The sequence below is a fragment of the Crinia signifera genome, chromosome 19 (assembly GCF_055691185.1).
Source record: "Crinia signifera chromosome 19, ASM5569118v1, whole genome shotgun sequence".
Lineage (NCBI taxonomy): Eukaryota > Metazoa > Chordata > Amphibia > Anura > Myobatrachidae > Crinia > Crinia signifera.
Genome location: NC_139226.1, coordinates 68684740 through 68705360, shown reverse-complemented (window position 1 = coordinate 68705360; position 20621 = coordinate 68684740).

Genomic DNA, 20621 nt, shown 5'->3' with positions numbered 1-20621 from the left:
TGGGCCCCCATGGAAAATTGGCACTGTAGTGGGAGAAAAAATGAGCATTAGAATACAGTACTGTGCAGTATACTAATTTTCGCAACTGACAGTACCAAGGGAAATACAGTAAAGTGAGAGAGCTACTGTATGGAGAGATACTGTACAGTAGTTATAGAGAGATACTGTGAAGTACTTTAGTGTCAGAAATATACTGTACAGTAGATTGAGAGAGCAACGTCTACACTACAGTCCATTTTCTGATTGCACGAGATTAGTTCCCCCTACCATTAGAGGTGGTGGAAATCAGTTCCACCCCGTTCCCCCTCACTTTAACCCTTGGTTACAATACAGTACAGTCAGTGCTATTTTTCAGCAGGAACTGAGGCCCTTATTCCAGTTCACTCTTTCTGACAAAATCCTTCTTACAGTAGATGGACAAAACCATGTGCACTGCAGGGGCGCAGATTTCAAACGTGCAGAGAGAATTAGATTTGGGTGAGTCATTTTGTTTCTGTGCAGGGTAAGTACTGGCTGCATTATTTTTACAATGCAATACAGTATACAGTACATCTCACTTTGAAGTAAAACCCCACCTAAATCTAATTCTCTCTGGCCATGTTACATCTGCCCCACCTGCAGTGCACATGGTTTTGTCCATCTACAGTAAAAAGGATTTTGTCAGAAAGAGTGAACTAGAATAAGGGCCCCAGTTCCTGCTGGAGCCTGTTGAAATATAGCAGTACAGTACTACAGTAATTCTTACCGCTTTCATCCTCCTCCTCTTCCTCCAGCTCCATTTGCTGGTCATCCACCACAATGATGTCTGAGTGGAGAATAAAAAAAAAAAGTATTAAAAACATTATTTGCCTACTACTGTACAACTCCATAGAAGAAGGCCCTAATAGGCTTAAATGCCTACACACCATCTCCAAGCGGGCACCACCCACCTACTGTAGAACCAGCCAAGGACCAAAGGCTGCGTGACACCCACTGCAGAGCACCCCAAAGTGAATACCTACAACAAACGGCAGCAGCAGGTCCAGAACCACCTGTACTTCCACCCTCTTCAGCAACCAACCCCCACCTCCGCATCACACAAAGCACCCCCTCCACCGGACACAGGCATCAGGCTGCCTGTGCAGATTAGGTCCAGACTAGCGAGATGCCACAGTCAGACAAGGTGTACTGGCCACCCCCCACCACACACCCAATAACAACAGGACTGTACTGTAGTTTACCCCATTCTCCATACCACCACCAGTACCCTTGGCCAATTACAATAAGCAACCACATCACCATAGAACCACCTACTGTACTTTGTACAGTAGCAGAGATACTGTGAGATCTCTCACTTCTCTCGTAATGTATAATTTACTGTATGCAATATCGTGTATTGTTTTATTAAATACTGTAAACCTTGTTTAGCAATTACACCGCATCGTTGATCGCTATTCACACACAACCCCAATTGTTTATACTGTATGTACTGTACCACTGTACTTACTAAGTAGCTCCTCCTCCTCCTCCTGTCCTCCTCCTGCTCCTCCTCTTCTTCCTCCTCCTCCTCCACCACCACCACTACCTCTTCTCCCTGGGTGGGGGTGTGGCTTATCGATGCTGCAAATGTAAAAAAAACACTGTAAACATACTGTACCGTAAATTGCCTACTACTGTACAACTCCATAGAAGAAGGCCCTAATGCTGTAGGTTGAAATGCCTACACACCATCTCCAAGCGGGCAACACCCACCTACTGTACAACCAGCCAAGGCCCAAAGGCTGCGTGACACCGACTGCAGAGCACCCCAAAGTGAATACCTACACCAAACGGCATCGTCAGGTCCTCCAGAACCACCTGCACTTCCACCCTCTTCAGCAACCAACCCCCACCTCCGCATCCCACAAAGCACCCCCTCCACCGGACACATGCATCTGGCGAGATGCCACAGTCAGACAAGGTGTACTGGCAACCCCCCCCCCCACCACACACCCAATGACAGGACTGTACTGTAGTTTACCCCATTCTTTGTACAGTAGCAGAGATACTGTAAGATCTCTCACTTCTCTCGTAATGGTTGGCAATAATATTGCACAGTACCCCCTGCATTGTACAGTATAATTTACTGTATGCAAGATCGTGTATTGTTTTATTAAATACTGTAAACCTTGTTTAGCAATTACACAGCATTGTTGATCGCTATTCACACACAACCCCAATTGTTTATACTGTATGTACTGTACCACTTTACTTACTAACTAGCTCCTCCTCTTCCTCCTCCTGCTCCTCCTCTTCCTCCTCCTGCTCCTTCTCCTCCTCTTCTTCCTCCTCCTCCTCCTCCACCACCACCACCTCTTCTCTCTGGGTGGGGGTGTGGCTTACCGATGCTACAAATGTAAAAAAAAAACTGTGAACATACTGTACAGTAAATTAAATGGTTGGACCCCTGGTGTTATACTGTAAAGTACTTACCAGTTGAGCTGGTGCCCGGCTGCTCCTCATCATCCTCCTCCTCCTCTGCCTCCGTGGTAAGGAGGGGGCAGCGCCTCTCCTCCCTCCGACGTTGGCGCGACAGGTCTATATAAAAAACATTGTGACAAATATTGTAACCCCAGGTACAGTATTATTGCAGTACTGTATATAGTATGATACACATGGAGGGCCACACTGGTATTATGTGGGACCCCAAATACTGTATTATTATAGGATACACATGGAGTGCCCCACCGGTTTTATGCGGGACCCCAAGTACTGTATTATTATACAGTAGGATACACATGGTGGAACCACACTGGTATTACAGTATGGGGGACCCCAAATGCTGTATTATTATAGGATACACATGGAGGGCCCCACCGGTATTATGCGGGACCCCAAGTACTGTATTATTATAGGATACACATGGTGGAAACACACCGGTACAGTATTATGGGGGACCCCAGGTACTGTATTATTATAGGATACACATGGTGGAAACACACCGGTATTATGTGGGACCCCAAGTACTGTATTATTATAGGAAACACATGGTGGGCCCCACCGGTATTATGTGGGATACCAAGTACTGTATTATTATACAGTAGGATACACATGGCGGGCACCCAGGTACTGTACACTGTGTACAGTAAACTTTGAGTGAACACAGGAATTAAAGGGTACACTTGGCGTTACTACTGTATACACTTGTACTGCAGTCACCACTTTATTAAAACTTTATTCTGGTACACTGTACCTCACATTACTGTACTTACAGCGCCTGATGGCCTGAAGTCTGTCAGGATCTCTCCTGACCAGGTCGCTCCATCGGCGCTCTAGGGAGCGGACAGACTGCTCACGGCCAGTGTCAGCCAGAATGGCCCTATGGGCCTTTCTGTACGCCCGCGGCTTCTCCCTGTTGCTGGAGAGAGTGAGATCTCTACAGCGCACCAGGTGCCTAAGCTCACGGGTGCTGTATAGGTCTTCTCTGCTGCGCCATTGTACAGCATACAGTGCAGTAGTCTAAAAATGGCGGAAGGGGGCGTCCTAGTAACACACGCTGTGTGCGACACATGACTTTCATCATGCGTCCCAAAACTTTATTTTGTTCTTGTGTAGTTTCACGGCGCCAGCATGGCTACTTCTGGGTTGGGTATGCTTGCCAAACTATCTAAAATAAAGTAACTTAACTCCATGCCAACGTGGATAGTTCATACCCCCACTATCCACGTTGGCATGGAGTTGATTTTAGATAGCGTGGCGAGTGTAGCGAGCCACCGAGCTATGCTGGCACCATGAAACTACACAAGTACCGTAATTAATTAACAGTTTCTTATATACTGTAGCGCATACATATTACGCAGCGCTTTACAGATAATACTGTACTGTAGTTGAACATTTACAGCACATCAGTACCTGCCCCAGTGGAGCTTACAATCTACAGTATATATGCCTACCACATGTACACGCACACACAGTCTTCCATAATAAAAAAAAATATTAATACTGTGTCTACTGTACACACGTGAGTCGCATGAGCGAGCTGTATGAGAGTCTGAAACGAGTCATACTGTATGAATGCCTGAGACGAGTAGGCGTCTAAGACGGAACTCGTTTGAGCGTCTGAGACGAAAGCCACATTGTATGAGCATCCGGGACGAGAGCCGTATGAGCGTCTCAGACTATTGTCTCCTGGGGGAGGGGAGGCGGCGGTTGACTTCAGCTCAATACACATTACTCCCTGGAAGAGACAGTATTGCATTGCAGTTCATCTGGGTCACCATGCAAAATGTGTAATAGACAGTAGAAATGGAAGCAACAAATTGTTATGGAAACAAGTTCTTTTATGTGTACTGTGCGTCTTAAGTTTTATTAAAATATCACTCTACAAAATATTCTAATAAAATCAAAAAATTAAAAATTGACACCGTAATCGAACACGGGTCTCCAGCTACCCACTGCCCGCCCCTTCGTGGATTAGCGCTGCAGGAGATGTTGTAGTGTAATGTCCTGTAATGTATTTCAGGTCGTTCAACCCCCCTCCACCCCTGGGGGGAGGGGAGGAGGCGGTTGACTTCAGCTGCATACACATTACTCCCTGGAAGAGACAATAGTGCAATGGTACTGTACTGTAGCCAAATCAAGTCCTCTTACTCTACAGTACCAACACTTCATGAACACCTACAGTAGCTGGGACACAGGTGTACTCATTACTGACTGACACATTATAAATGATCCACAGGTGGAGCTAATTACTTCACTTACAGTATGATTCTGTGAGGAGACCTGTAAAACATTAACTCTTTTATTTGTCTAGTTTTGTTAAAACTGTTACATTTCATGGTCTAGTTTTAAGAAATATCACTCATAAAATATTTGAATAAAAAAAAAAAAAGAATTGACACCGTAATCGAACACAGGTCTCCAGCATGAAGACCCGCGCAGCTACCCACTACACTATGCAACACAACGATGTGTATAGTCTGTAGAGTGCTGATATAATCTGTGGCATCCGCAGCCCCAGTGGCGAAACCCGAGTCCCGGCAGCGTCTGAGACGGCCCACCCCTTGGCGAAACCAGCGTCTGAGATGGCCCGCCCCTTCGTGGATTAGCGCTGCAGGATGGTGTAGTGTCCTGTAATGTATTTCAGGTCAGTTCAACCCCCCTCCACCCCTGGTTTAGTTTTAAGAAATATCACTCTACAAAATATTTGAATATTAAAAAAAAAATTGACACCGTAATCGAACTCCAGCATGAAGACCCGCGCAGCTACCCACTACACTACGCAACACAGTGATGTGTATGGTCTGTAGAGTGCTGATATAATCTGTGGCATCCGCAGCCCCAGTGGCGAAACCCGAGTCCCGGCAGCGTCTGATACGGTCCTTTAATGAATTAGCGCTGTAATGTGATGTAATGTACTGTACTGTACTGTATTTCAGGTCAAGTCGACCCCCTCTACCCCTGGAAAGGGAGGAGGTGATTGACTTCAGCTGCATACACATTATGCACAGTACCAACAGTTCAAAATATTCAGCATCGACTACGTGAACGTGAAGGTAAATGCTTGTATAGGATCATGACACTACACAGCCCTTTTGCGCGCTCTGATGTTCATTTCCTATGAGCATCTCATCGCGCACAAGCGTCTCATACTGTAAGCGCGCTCCATACGGCGAATAGCGGGTTTCAATTGGCACATTGCAGTATACCACTCCGACTCTAGCTTGATGGAGCATTAGCCACCCAGTGGTGGCCGATTGTATTGCATGGCGTGCACCCACGCCCCTTGGCGGACGCCGGCGCAAGAAGAACATCGGAGCGCCAGAACCTCCACCATGGCGGCCTGGCGGCCAAGATGGGACCTGCCCCATCTGTAGTACCATTTTAAGTAACTAATGGTGTAAGGATTCACAACTAGTGGACTAAATTCCTAGGGCCCTGCTTCGCTAAACAAACAATAGAGATAATACTTATCACATGGTCCTCATCCCAGTGGAGAGGGAGGCAGGGGGTGGAGTGGTGAAGTCCACTGAACAGAAGAATATAAACAAGCCTGATGTATTACAGTATTCAAGTGTCGGTCCACCTCTGACGCAGGGACTGCGGGCGCTTCGGTTCTTGGGGTCTGGTGACTGAGATGACCCATTCAAGTAGCAGCTTAACCCCTGCATCTAGGGAGGACACATTGTAGGCAGTATCTTCATGGTATATGATCAGTTTAACTGGGATCCCCCAGCGGTACCGGATTTCGTGGGAACGTAGTGCCGAAGTGATGGGAGCAAATGCTCTCCTGCTAGCCAAGGTTGCAGGGGAGAAGTCCTGAAACAGCTGTAGGCCGCCTAGGGTGTCGGTGTTCTTTTGTTCACGGGTCACTCTTAAAAGTTGCTCTTTGATCGTGAAGAAGTGGACCCGGAGGAGGGTGTCTTTGGGTAGGTCAGCGGAGGCTGTCTTAGGTCTAGGGAGACGGTGGATACGATCAATCAGCAGGTCTTTGGGGTCTGTGGAGGGGAGGAGTTTTCAGAATAGGGCAGTGACGTTTCCTTCGAGTTCAGAGTTGGCCACGGAGTCTGGTATACCCCTGATCTTGACGTTGTTACATCTGGACCTGTCTTCCAGATCTGCAAGTTTGGATTTAAACTGGGTAATCACTTGTTGCTGCCGGTCGTAGGAGGATATCATTGTGGTCATTGTAGGACGCAACCAACTCCTCCATTTTTCGTTCCAGGTGATCTGTCCTATCGCCTATCGCCACTAGCTCGGTTTTGACCTCACGTATGGCAAGCTTTAGATCTTTGGCTATCTCTGCTTGGAACGCAGAGAAGACCTGGCATAGAGATTTTACCGTCACAGGTTCATCTGAATCGGCGTCTATCCCTGGCACCCCAGGCGAGGGGTTCAGCTCGCCAATCGTTCCCAAGGGGGAGGGCATGGGCTTAGGGGAGCTGGTTTGGGATACCGGGATTTGGGAGGATCTCCTAGAAGACATGGAAATCCTCGCTGGCACAGTGTCTTTGGCTTTCTTGGAGGGCATATTGATATTATAGGCACAATAAAGTTGAGAGAGAGAAAGATTATGGTACCGTGGGGGTAATTACCACAGGTTACAGTGGCATGTTTGGTGCTAGAGACTGAGCGTTAGAGAGTGGCAGCCATGAGGGCAGGGTGCTCACATTTAGACAAATAGAGGAAAGTCTCCTATGCGACCTTCGATAATTGCGCTGTTGTAGGCCCTGTATGTAGGCAGTTGGGGTTAATCAAAGTAGTCACAATGGACCCTCCAGAGCAGGCATTCCCAACCACGGTCCTCAAGGCACACCAACAGTTCAGGTTTTTAGTGATATTAAGGCTTCAGCACAGGTGACTTAATTAGTATCTGAGTGATTCTGATTAAACCATCTGTGCTGAAGCCTGGATATCACTAAAACATGCACTATTGGTGTGCCTTGAGGACTGTGGTTGGGAATGCCTGCTCCAGAGTGTCCCCAGGAATATGAGAGGGGGAGAGGGATCTCTATGCTCAGAGTATGCTGGACAGGGTGGGAGTGATCAAGAATCCTGGAGGTCTGGTGGCAAAGCTTTGCGGGGATTTTTGGAGTCGGGTGACCAAATATTGGGTTGTAATCCCCAGGGGGATGGTAGAGAAAGAAGCTGCGGGGGTCTCAGCTGCTAGTCCAGAGCTCAGCCCTCTGTATGGTGGTGGTGGTGAAGCGGCACCTATGGCGGCCTAGTCTCCATGTAACAAAGGGGTACTTACTGATAGGCGGCAGAGTCCCAGAGTCCCGGCTCCTCAGTGTGGAGTTAGAGCAGAGTTGCACGTCCCACCGTTCCAGGGCCCTGCATCAGCGGTGTTCGCGGCGGTCGCACCCGGCGGGGAGCAGACACAGTAAGCCGCTCAGTCTGGGTCCCGGCAGTCCAGCTGTCAGTGTGGGAGGGGGTTTCCCCGGGCGGGAGAGCGCTGATCCTCTGTTTTCGCCGGGTTCCGGCAGGCCGCGATCTCGCCGTGGCTCAGAAATTGAGGTCCCGGCCTCGGCTCCCGGACCAGGCCGCGACCCGCAGAAATACTGAGAAGCACTTCCCGGCTCCGCGGCGGGGGTACTGAGGGAGAGGTATAAAATCTGGGGACAGGGTCCGAAGAAAAAGTAGTTAGGAGAGTAGATTAGGTGCCAGGCAGCAGGAGCTCACGCGAAGCACGTCTATCCTGCTTGCATGCTAGGCCACGCCCTGTACTACAGTAATTATTACCGCTTGCATACTCCTCTTCTTCTTCCTCCAGCTCCATTTGGTCATCCTCCACCTCAATGATGTCTGAGTGGAGAATAAAAGAAAAACAGTATTAAAAACATTATTTGCCTACTACTGTACAACTCCATAGAAGAAGGCCCTAATAGGCTGAAATGCCTACACACCATCTCCAAGCGGGCACCACCCACCTACTGTATAACTTGGCCATTTGCAATAAGCGACCACAACACTATACAGTATGTCTACTATACACACGTGAGTCGCATGAGCGAGCCGTATGAGCGTCTGAGACGAGAGTCATATGAGCGCCTGAGATGAAAGTCATACTGTATGAGCGTCTGAGACTATTGTCTCCTGGGGGAGGGGAGGCGACGGTTGACTTCAGCTCAATAGTAGTAGTAGTACGTTTATTTATAAGGCGCCGCAAAGTGTCCGCAGCGCCGTACATAGCAAACAAAAAACAAATGACAAGGTAACGTACAGGGTGTGTTGAAAAATACAGTATAAATAGGGGTATAGCTGGTAGAAATAAAATCAGCATCAGTTCAGAAGTAGGTGTCCCTGGAAGAGACAGTATTGCAATGCAGTTTATCTGGGTCACCATGTGCAAAATGTGTAATAGACAGTAGAAATGGAAGCAACACATTTTTATGGAAACAGGTTCTTTTATGTACCGTACTGTATGTCTTAAGTTTTATTAAAATATCACTTTCCAAAATATTCGAATAAAAAAAATAAAAAAAAATATATATATATATATATATATATATATATATATCCTTGTAACAGATGTATCTGCTGCCAACATGTAGATAGGAAGGGCCCTAGTATTCCAGAGAATCTGAAAAGAGAGTACAGGATGCATAATGTGGTAACATGTAACTCCACATACGTGGTGTATATTGTGAAATGCGGTTGTAATTTATCATATATATGTCAAACTAAGAGAAATCTGAAATTGCGCATCCAGGAGCACTTACGTAATATAAAGAGAAAAGTACAGCTTACCTAGACATTTTGAACGTAAGCACAACTCTGAAGTAAGCTCCTTTAAATTTTCGGTCCTAGAACAAATTAAGGATGATCCAAGAGGAGGAGATAAAGATAAATTACTAACTATGAGAGAATCCTTTTGGATTTATTCCCTTGATACTATGACTCCAAAGGGACTTAATGAATGCATAGTAATCACCCCTTTTCTTTAAGTTAAACCTCATGTGGGTACATTCCAACCGCATTAATGTTTTACTTGTGTATGGAAATATACTTGTAAATGTTATTCTTGTATAAATTTTACCCTGATCTAGGTAGATTCCATCTTGTACTATCTTGAGTTATTCTTGTACAAATTATATCTTGTATTATATATGTTTGCAACTTTGTTTTGGTATATATGTCGGTTACTTCTTTGTAATACTTATAGGATGCATTAATGTACAAATATGAAATTGTTACAACCTGCTATATACTAGCCCCCCCCCCCCCCCTTTTTTGGGATATATCAATGAGTAGACTTTAAATTGCTACAACTCGATGGCCGATATGTAATAGGGTGCGATTTTTGGACTAGTCCAAAAATCGCACCATATCGCACAAATTCGCACCTTTCCAAATCACATTTTTTGCCGCAAATTCGCATATGTAATGAGATGCGAATTCACGGTAAAAAAGTGCGATGTGGTGCGATTTCGGGCGAGTTTTAGTAATAAAAATGTGCGCATTTTCAGTCATGAAAATGTGCGCATTTTCAAATGTGCGATTGGAAAAAAAAAAAAAAACGGCGTGCGGTCCCCCTCCCGATCATAACCAGCCCCGGGCTCAAAAAGCCGGTGCTGGTATCATAAAATCAGAGGGACAAACAAATAGGGGTCCCCTTGATTTAATGAAACCAGCACCAGGCTCAAGGTCCGGCGCTGGTTCCCAAAATACGGGGGACAAAATGACTAGGGGTCCCCCGTATTTAAAGAACCAGCACCGGACCCAAACAGCCAGCAGGGTAATGCCACAGCCGGGGGGAGACTTTTTATACAAGTCCCCCCGGCCAAAGCATTCAGCCCTGTGGCTGGTCAGCATGGGCAGGGGTCCTGGGGAAGTGGGGACCCCCCCAAAGAAGGGGTCCCCCCCCTCCAGAACTTACCTGCCCATGCTGAAGCCCGGGGCTGTCCTCCATGCCCCTGGGCTGTGGGCATGGAGCTGATTTTGTGTAAAATCAAGATAAATCTATTGTTTTTAACAGTGGTACTACAAGTGGCAGCAAGCCTCCCCTGCAAGCTGGGACTTGGAGAACCACAAGTCCCAGCCTGCAGGGCATTAAAGGGCCCGCTGTAACTTGTAGTTCTACTGTTAAAAAAATAGTACACAAAACACACACTGACACACATTTTAAATAAAAGTTTAATACACACATCACACACACACTCATACTTACCTATCTTTATCCCGTCGGTAGGTCGCTGGCTCTGGTGTCGGCGGCTCCGTGTCGGCGGCTCCGTGTCGGCGGCTCCGGGCTCGGCGTCCTGTCCGACGATAATCCATGTTGGACCTGTGGAAGTAAATCCTACTCACCAGGTCCACCATGGATGGTCTTCTGTCTTCTCTTCTCTCTTCTCTCTTCTCTCTTCTCTCTTCTTCTTTATCTTCAAGCTCTTGCGGCTCCGGCAGCTCCATTCGGCAATATGATTGAAGGCGCTGGAGATGTTTGATCTTCAGCGCCTAACATCAGAATGATTCTATTGGCTGCTCAGCAGCCAATGAGAAGCGCCGCTGGGAGCAGCCAATAGAATCATTCTAAGCACCGGCGTTGAAGAGGCAACATGTCTCCGCAGAGATGTTGCCTCTTCAACGCCGGTGCTTAGAATGATTCTATTGGCTGCTCCCAGCGGCGCTTCTCATTGGCTGCTGAGCAGCCAATAGAATCATTCTGATGTTAGGCGCTGAAGATCAAACATCTCCAGCGCCTTCAATCATATTGCCGAATGGAGCTACCGGAGCCGCAAGAGCTTGAAGATAAAGAAGAAGAGAGAAGAGAGAAGAGAGAATAGAAGACAGAAGACCATCCATGGTGGACCTGGTGAGTAGGATTTACTTCCACAGGTCCAACATGGATTATCGTCGGACAGGACGCCGAGCCCGGAGCCGCCGACACTTCCCCAGGACCCCTGCCCATGCTGACCAGCCACAGGGCTGAATGCTTTGGCCGGGGGGACTTGTATAAAAAGTCTCCCCCCGGCTGTGGCATTACCCTGCTGGCTGTTTGGGTCCGGTGCTGGTTCTTTAAATACGGGGGACCCCTAGTCATTTTGTCCCCCGTATTTTGGGAACCAGCGCCGGACCTTGAGCCTGGTGCTGGTTTCATTAAATCAAGGGGACCCCTATTTGTTTGTCCCTCTGATTTTATGATACCAGCACCGGCTTTTTGAGCCCGGGGCTGGTAATGCTTAGGAGGGGGACCGCACGCCAGTTTTTTATTTAAATTTCTTTTTTAACTAGTTTTTTACAGCAGAAGCATGCACAGATCTCAATGATCTGTGCATGTTTCTGCCTAACTCGCCAGTCAGAAGCTGGTCTATTTTTTTTGCGATTTTTTTGAAGCTCCCATATGCGACTTTAGAACTCGCATCCTATTACATATGCGAGTTCTATAGTTTACTATGGGAAAACATCTGGATGCGATTTTCAGCGTGCCAGAAAATCGCATCTTTAAAATGTGCGATTTCGCGGTAAAAAATGCGATTTTTACCGCGACTCGCATCCTATTACATGTGCGATTTTTAGAAAAAAATGCGATTTTGGTCAATTTTGACCAAAAATCGCAAAAGTCTAAAAATCACACCCTATTACATATCGGCCGATATATGTATAGCAAAAAGTATGAATATAGGGAAAATAATGAAGAAGTGTTTTTTAATGAGAGAGATCACTTCCGCCCTAGATATAACTCATTCCAAAAACGGAAACGTTCTTTTTCAAGACATGATAGAAACCCTGAGAGATCCCCTTACTATAGAAACCAACATGATAGGAGGGAACGGTATAGACAACGTACACCATCTAGACGAATGTATTACCCCGAAACATCAAATAGATATGAAGTATTTAAGATCTCCATCCCCGGGTCATCATTTTTTAGAAAAAAGGAAAACCATTTTCCCACACACACAGGGAAAAGAAACATTATATCAAAGACTGTATTCTCCTATGAGCACGAAAAGCTCTTTAGGAGAAGGGGAAAGAGAGGAGGCAGAAAGCTCCCCAAAAAATAAAAGGTTTGCACATTTCCAGAGAGACCCAGTGACACAGGACTCCTCAACTTATCTAAGAAGACCCTTTCACAACCCCAAATCGAGGTATTAAATAAAGGCTTAAAATTCGCCCCCGATCAACATTCTAATAAGTTTGAACTCTTTATTGATCTCAATAGGTATATTAGGAGGCTAACATTGGAGAGGCATTTCTTGAAAAATCTAGTGAATCAATCAGTAAATCCTAAACCTATAGTAGCCCCACCATCAAAGTTTTTCCCTGTGGAATCCAAGGGACACCACATGGAAATATTTTATGATTTAGTAAAAGAAGATCTGAGGAATCTTCAAATTAATGATAAAAAATTTAGTAACCTTTCATCACGGGAAAATAAAGCATTGAAAGAGCTAAAATCAGATGATGAAATCATTATAAAAATTGCTGATAAAGGGGGTGCAGTGGTCGTGCAGGACCGGGCCAGCTATTTAAATGAGGCATATAAACTAATTGATGATCCTACCACTTATGAGAAATTAGATCAAAATTCGATTGAGCTTTATAAGGAAGAACTTCTAACATTATTAAATAAAGCCTATAGAGAAAATGTCATCTGTAAAAAAGAATGGGAATATTTGTATGTGGAATAACCTAAAACTGCATTGCTATATCATATACCCAAAATACATAAAAATAAAACTCATCCGCCGGGCCTGCCGATAGTGGCAGGAGTAGAGTCACTCACGGCCAACCTGTCCCACTTCTTAGATTTAAAGTTACAATCCTATGTGAAGGCACAAAAATCCTACTTAAAAGACTCCACACAGGTTTAGGGAGCTTGAAACCATCAGTTGGAAGCCCACATACAGATGGGCCACAATTGATGTTCAAGCCCTTTATACCTGTATACCACACCAAAAAGGAATAGAAGCAGTGAAAAACATTTTAATGGAGGATATAACAACCGCTGAAAAGGAAAGAACATTTATATTAGAAGGTATACAATTTGTCCTTACCCATAATCATTTTGAATTTAACCACACCCACTACGTCCAAAAACAAGGGACGCTATGGGTACTAAGTTTGCCCCGTCATACGCAAACATTTTTATGAATAGTTGGGAACAAGAAGTAATGTATGAAGATCAGGAATATAAAAATAATAACATCAAATTCTATAGAAGATATATAGACGACCTTATTCTGGTGTGGGAGGGCGATAAGATAAGCCTGGACTCTTTTATCCAGGGGTTACAAATTAACAACTTTAACTTGAAATTCACATATAAAGAGCATGAAACAGAAATTGATTTTTTTAGATGTGGTATTAACAATCGACACTGAAAATAAAATCAATACCAAGACATTTAAAAAAAAAAACGGATGCTAATAGTATTATATTTATGATGAACTATAAACATAAAACACTTCCAGGCACATTCTATATGCTGTAATTATAAAACTCACTCCTATACAGAAGTAGACAGGAAAATAGCATTGCGCTCCAAAGAATAAACTAATGGAACGCATGACGCCAGCGCAGTTCAGCTAATAGCCGAGAGAAACACCTCCGGCATTAAACAGCACATATAATGGCGGTGCGTTCCACCCGGAGAAAGGGTGGGATGCATGACACTAATAAGAAGCGCCGGTGAAGGAACTTCCGGCAAAGTGACGAAGCGTTCCACCTGATACACGGTGGAGCGCAATACACTCTAATGGGATCAGCTACAGGTTCATTGTTATAGAACCAAGATGGCGGTGCGTTCCACCAGTCCGTGGGTGGAACGCAAACAAGCCTATTAAGGCAATTTCACTATTTATATTAAAAATTTCACGATTGTAAAGGTAATATGTAATGAAGCATAGTTAGATTAATAAGATCACCTAAATAGGGGAATTAAAATGTAATAATTAAGAGCACAGCGATAGTAGTATTAAGCTCACTTTAGCACTATTGTAAAAAAGAAATATTATTCACTTAAAAACAAATAAATAAAGAAGGCACAAATAACTATATAAACTAATATAAGTAATTATATATATATATATATATATATATACGGTATGTAGGTCCCCCGGAGATCCCCAAAAGGTAGACCCCAAAAAGACCAGGCGGCACTCAAAGAGCTATGGAAAAGATCCACTTTTATCAAATTATGCAATCATACAGGGGTGTCAACGTTTCAAAGCCGTGTCGGCTTTTTCTTCAGGACGTGTAAAGTCACATACAGTGCATAAGGTGCTGTGAAAAGAAGCAGAGCATAGCGCTCTCCTACCTTATATCTAGTAGCTTGATTACAACGGAACAGTGAATCAGATCGCGTCGCCGGTGCCGGCAGCGTGCACTTCCGGGCCACTCGTTCACGCCCCCCTGCGTCATGGGGCCGTTGCTAGGAGATCTCGGACGCTGCTGCTGGGTCCGTCAGAGGCACCCGCAGTGCGTGTATCCGGAAAACCCGCTCACGCTTCCCTGCATGCCGGGGTCGTTGCTAGGTGAGCCCAGACGCTGGCTGTTAAGCTGTCACGGCTCCGCTCTCTGTGTGCTGTAAATAGGACCAACAAAAGCAACTTGTTGGAAATACGTGATAATAAAACAAGACAATACATTAAAATTGAAGTGTAAACTACTAAAAAAACTGGGATTACTGGGCATAATTATATCATAAAAAACGGGATCCACAATTGGGTCCCGGACCTACAAATGGGTGATGATTATGTATATTACTGTTATTTTTTGGGGGATCTAAAAAGGGGAATCACAGCTGCTTATGCACTCTAATGTGCATATCATGAATAAACATTAATCTATTAACTATAAATAATGACAGTCTTGTAAGGGTGTTCAAGCAGAGGTCACTATTTTGTCAAATGAATGCATTCCACGCTATTTTCTCATTTAGCCCAAAAGGTGCTAGCGTGTTGAGTGTGAAAATCCATTGTGATTCTCTCTGGGTTAGCAGTTTTTGGCGATCTCCACCTCGGCTGAGGGGAGGGATGTGATCAATGATTTTGCTTTTCAGATCGTTGATGGTATGTCCATAAGCTTTACAGTGTTTAGCCACCGGTTGTTCTATTTTATCTCCTTTCAAACATGCATTGATCGCTGACCTATGTAGGGCCATGCGTTCGCGGAAGGTCCTTATGGTTTGTCCCACATAAATTTTCCCACATGGGCAGGTGATGGTATAAATAATGTACTGGGATTTACACGACAATACGTGCTTAATTTTATACTTTGCATTAGTGTGGGGATTGCCTGGGGTCATTGTGTTGCATGTGGTGCATGACGGACACCTATAACAGCCGGGCTTTTTTCTTTGAATGTTGAAGATTGTTTTTTCTGTTGTGTCAGGGGTTGAATTAGTCCTCATCAGCATATCCTTCAGGTTTCTACCTCGTCGATAACTTGGCATGATCGACTTCTGTTTAAAGCAGGGTAATTGTTTGTCTGTAGTAACCAATGGCCATACAGCATGCAGTGCCCGAGGTAATACTTGGCTCGCAGGGAAGTATGTGGTGACAAATGGAATCTTGTTGTTATTCTCCTTTTTGTTAGTTGACCCTAATAGGGTTTCGCGGGGTATTTTCAGGACAATATCCTTTTGTTTGTTTAGTTCTTGGAGATCATAACCACGTTCCATGAACTTACTGATTAATTTGTCCAGCTCCGCGTTAAGGGAGGTTCTGTCGCTGGTGATTCTGGCGATTCTTATCATTTGCGACTTGGGTAGCCCTCTTTTTAGGGCTGGCGCATGGTTACTGCTGTGTTGGAGCAGGGTATTCCTATCAGTTTGTTTGTGATACACAGTGGTGAGTATCCTGTTGTTTGTCACTGTCAAAGTGACATTCAAGTAGTTGATGGTGTTGGGGTCTATGCTGTATGTCAATTTAATAGGGCCGTCCGCTTTGTTGATATTATCTATAATCATGGACAGTTCCTCAGCGCTTCCCCTCCAGAGCATCAGGAGATCATCTATGTACCGCTTGTACATGATGATATTATTGAAGATGTGTGTATCTGTAAAAAAGAAATTGTTCTCCTGCTCAAACATATACACATTAGCCAGCGATGGCGACACATTTGACCCCATCGAGCAGCCTGTAAGTTGTAGAAAGTATGACCCGTTGTGTAGAAAGTAATTCCTCGTTAGAGTGAGCTCCAAGAGCGTCAAAAACAGAGGAATGTCGAGAGCACTAAAGTGGACACGGTGTAGAAATGATCTCATCGCTGCAATCGCTTCAGGGTGTGGGATGACCTATATAGGTTCTTGACGTCCATGGTGCACAGAACTAGATCATTGGGTAAAGCCTCCAGTTTGTTTATTTGGCAGAGGAGTTGTGTTGTGTCCTTCAGGAACGTTTTTTGCTTCATGATGTGTGGCTGTAATAAAGAGTCCAAAAATTGGGAAATTGGTTGGAAAAGTGATTTGCGGGCAGAGATGATTGGGCGACAAGGTGGGTTTACAGGATCCTTATGTATCTTGGGGATTGTGTATATAACAGGGGTTACCGGATGGGTGGTGGTAAGGGTTTGATGCACTTTTTTACTGAATAAATTCGTCTGTAGTGCTGTTAGAAGTACTTGATCCAGTTCTTTTTTAAAAACTGGAGTAGGATCGCCCACTAATTTTTTGTAAGTCACTGTATCTGCCAGCAGTTCGTCCAAACCAGCTACATATTTCACAGTGTCCTGAAGGACTATTGCTCCGCCCTTATCCGCCGGACGGATAGTAATCGCATGATTTTGTTTGAGATCTTTTAAGGCTTTTAATTCATTTCTCCGTAAATTGGAGTGTTGTTTGGGTGCATTGGTGTCAAAACGTTGTACGGCTTCATCCACAATTCTTGTAAAGGTTTTTATTGAAGGGTTGTATGAAGGAGGATCAAAAGTTGAGTGGGCATGTCGTTTTAAAAAGGTGTCATGGGGATCCGGTGGCTTCTGTGTCGCATTTTGGAAGTGTTCCTTCACTCTAAGTGATCTGCTGAATTTATGCAGGTCTACGTTCCAGTCAAAAGGTTTATGTGCATTGGTAGGAACAAATGACAAGCCGTAGTTTAGAACTTGGGTTTCATCATGTGTAAGGGGGTGAGAGGACAGATTGAAGATCAAGGCTTCTTTTTGTTGGTTCCTCGCGGCGGTTTTGAAGATACGTTTTGATTGCCCCCCTTGGCGGTTGTATCTGTTGTTTTTGGCCCGCTGCGGGCTCGGGTTATTCTGCCTAAAGGGCAGGTACAGGAAGTTTCATCTGAGTCTTCGACAGCGAAATCGCTGTCGCTTGTATATCTGGCAGTGTCTCTATTGGCCCGGTCCCTCCATTGGGGTCTTGAATATCCTCTATTCCTTTGGCGTGGTTGTCCCGAACCGCTGAGCCATCTGTATACTCGGCCATCTTCATAATCACCTGCCACCGTTGCCCATTTCTTCTTTTTGAATTTCTCCAATTCAGAGCGATGTAATTCAATTTGGCTTTCTAATTTCTCCCATAGCTGTTGAGTTTTTTTATCGTTGGGTAACTTAGTCTGTTCCACATAGGCTTCTGTCAGCTTGGATCTGGTCGCTTGTAAGATGTTAGCCGCTTCTTCAATTACCAGGATCATTAGATCCTGGCTACATTTGTTGAGGATAGAAATCCATTTCAAACAAAATTGCGGATTGTTGTGGCCAATTGTTGGTGTGTTGTTTATTCTAAAGCCACGTGGTATACGATGTTCACGGTAATAATCCGATAATGTTGTTCCATGGAGGAGGAAGTCCACTTCTTTCTTTTTGAGCTTCAAGAGCAAATTGTATACATCCTCAGCCGAATTGGACGATTGCATGGGGTTGGCATCCGGTTTAAACAAGAGGGCCTCAGCTGTTTCTTGAGTATAGGAAAAAGTCTCATTTAAACGTTGCTGGATTTCCACAAAAGAGATCCCTTCTTTAATTGTAGGTTCCATTTGTGAGACAAGGGTAAACAGTGGCTGGTGTTAAAGTGTAAAGGTGAAGGTGGAAGAACTTAATGCGTCCTGTTTCTTTCAAATGACCAAGTCAATTCTTTGGTTTTTGAAGGTGAAGGTGGAAGAACTTAATGCGTCCTGTTTCTTTCAAATGACCAAGTCAATTCTTTGGTTTTTGAAGTTATGCTTTAGTGGTGCCTTACCACGTCTGGGGATGCAGCAGCATTTACCCAGTAATGTAGAGCAGTGGAGGTTGGTCGGCACTCTCGTCGAAATAATCAAACGCCCAGGTGCCTTCCTCGCGATAATATATACGGTATGTAGGTCCCCCGGAGATCCCCAAAAGGTAGACCCCAAAAAGACCAGGCGGCACTCAAAGAGCTATGGAAAAGATCCACTTTTATCAAATTATGCAATCATACAGGGGTGTCAACGTTTCAAAGCCGTGTCGGCTTTTTCTTCAGGACGTGTAAAGTCACATACAGTGCATAAGGTGCTGTGAAAAGAAGCAGAGCATAGCGCTCTCCTACCTTATATCTAGTAGCTTGATTACAACGGAACAGTGAATCAGATCGCGTCGCCGGTGCCGGCAGCGTGCACTTCCGGGCCACTCGTTCACGCCCCCCTGCGTCATGGGGCCGTTGCTAGGAGATCTCGGACGCTGCTGCTGGGTCCGTCAGAGGCACCCGCAGTGCGTGTATCCGGAAAACTCGCTCACGCTTCCCTGCATGCCGGGGTCGTTGCTAGGTGAGCCCAGACGCTGGCTGTTAAGCTGTCACGGCTCCGCTCTCTGTGTGCTGTAAATAGGACCAACAAAAGCAACTTGTTGGAAATACGTGATAATAAAACAAGACAATACATTAAAATTGAAGTTGAAGCTTCTTTTCACAGCACCTTATGCACTGTATGTGACTTTACACGTCCTGAAGAAAAAGCCGACACAGCTTTGAAACGTCGACACCCCTGTATGATTGCATAATTTGATAAAAGTGGATCTTTTCCATAGCTCTTTGAGTGCCGCCTGGTCTTTTTGGGGTCTACCTTTTGGGGATCTCCGGGGGACCTACATACCGTATATATTATCGCGAGGAAGGCACCTGGGCGTTTGATTATTTCGACGAGAGTGCCGACCAACCTCCACTGCTCTACATTACTGGGTAAATGCTGCTGCATCCCCAGACGTGGTAAGGCACCACTAAAGCATAACTTCAAAAACCAAAGAATTGACTTGGTCATTTGAAAGAAACAGGACGCATTAAGTTCTTCCACCTTCACCTACCCCTGCTCTTTACACTTTAACACCAGCCACTGTTTACCCTTGTCTCACAAATGGAACCTACAATTAAAGAAGGGATCTCTTTTGTGGAAATCCAGCAACGTTTAAATGAGACTTTTTCCTATACTCAAGAAACAGCTGAGGCCCTCTTGTTTAAACCGGATGCCAACCCCATGCAATCGTCCAATTCGGCTGAGGATGTATACAATTTGCTCTTGAAGCTCAAAAAGAAAGAAGTGGACTTCCTCCTCCATGGAACAACATTATCGGATTATTACCGTGCCCATCGTATACCACGTGGCTTTACAATAAACAACACACCAACAATTGGCCGCAACAGTCCGCAATTTTGTTTGAAATGGATTTCTATCCTCAACAAATGTAGCCAGGATCTAATGATCCTGGTAATTGAAGAAGCGGCTAACATCTTACAAGCGACCAGATCCAAGCTGACAGAAGCCTATGTGGAACAGACTAAGTTACCCAACGATAAAAAAACTCAACAGCTATGGGAGAAATTAGAAAGCCAAATTGAATTACATCGCTCTGAATTGGAGAAATTCAAAAAGAACAAATGGGCAACGGTGGCAGGTGATTATGAAGATGGCCGAGTATACAGATGGCTCAGCGGTTCGGGACAACCACGCCAAAGGAATAGAGGATATTCAAGACCCCAATGGAGGGACCGGGCCAATAGAGACACTGCCAGATATACAAGCGACAGCGATTTCGCTGTCGAAGACTCAGATGAAACCTCCTCTGGTACCCGCCCTTTAGGCAGAATAACCCGAGCCCGCATCGGGCCAAAAACAACAGATACAACCGCCGAGGGGGGCAATCAAAACGTATCTTCAAAACCGCCGCGAGGAACCAACAAAAAGAAGCCTTGATCTTCAATCTGTCCTCTCACCCCCTTACACATGATGAAACCCAAGTTCTAAACTACGGCTTGTCATTTGTTCCTA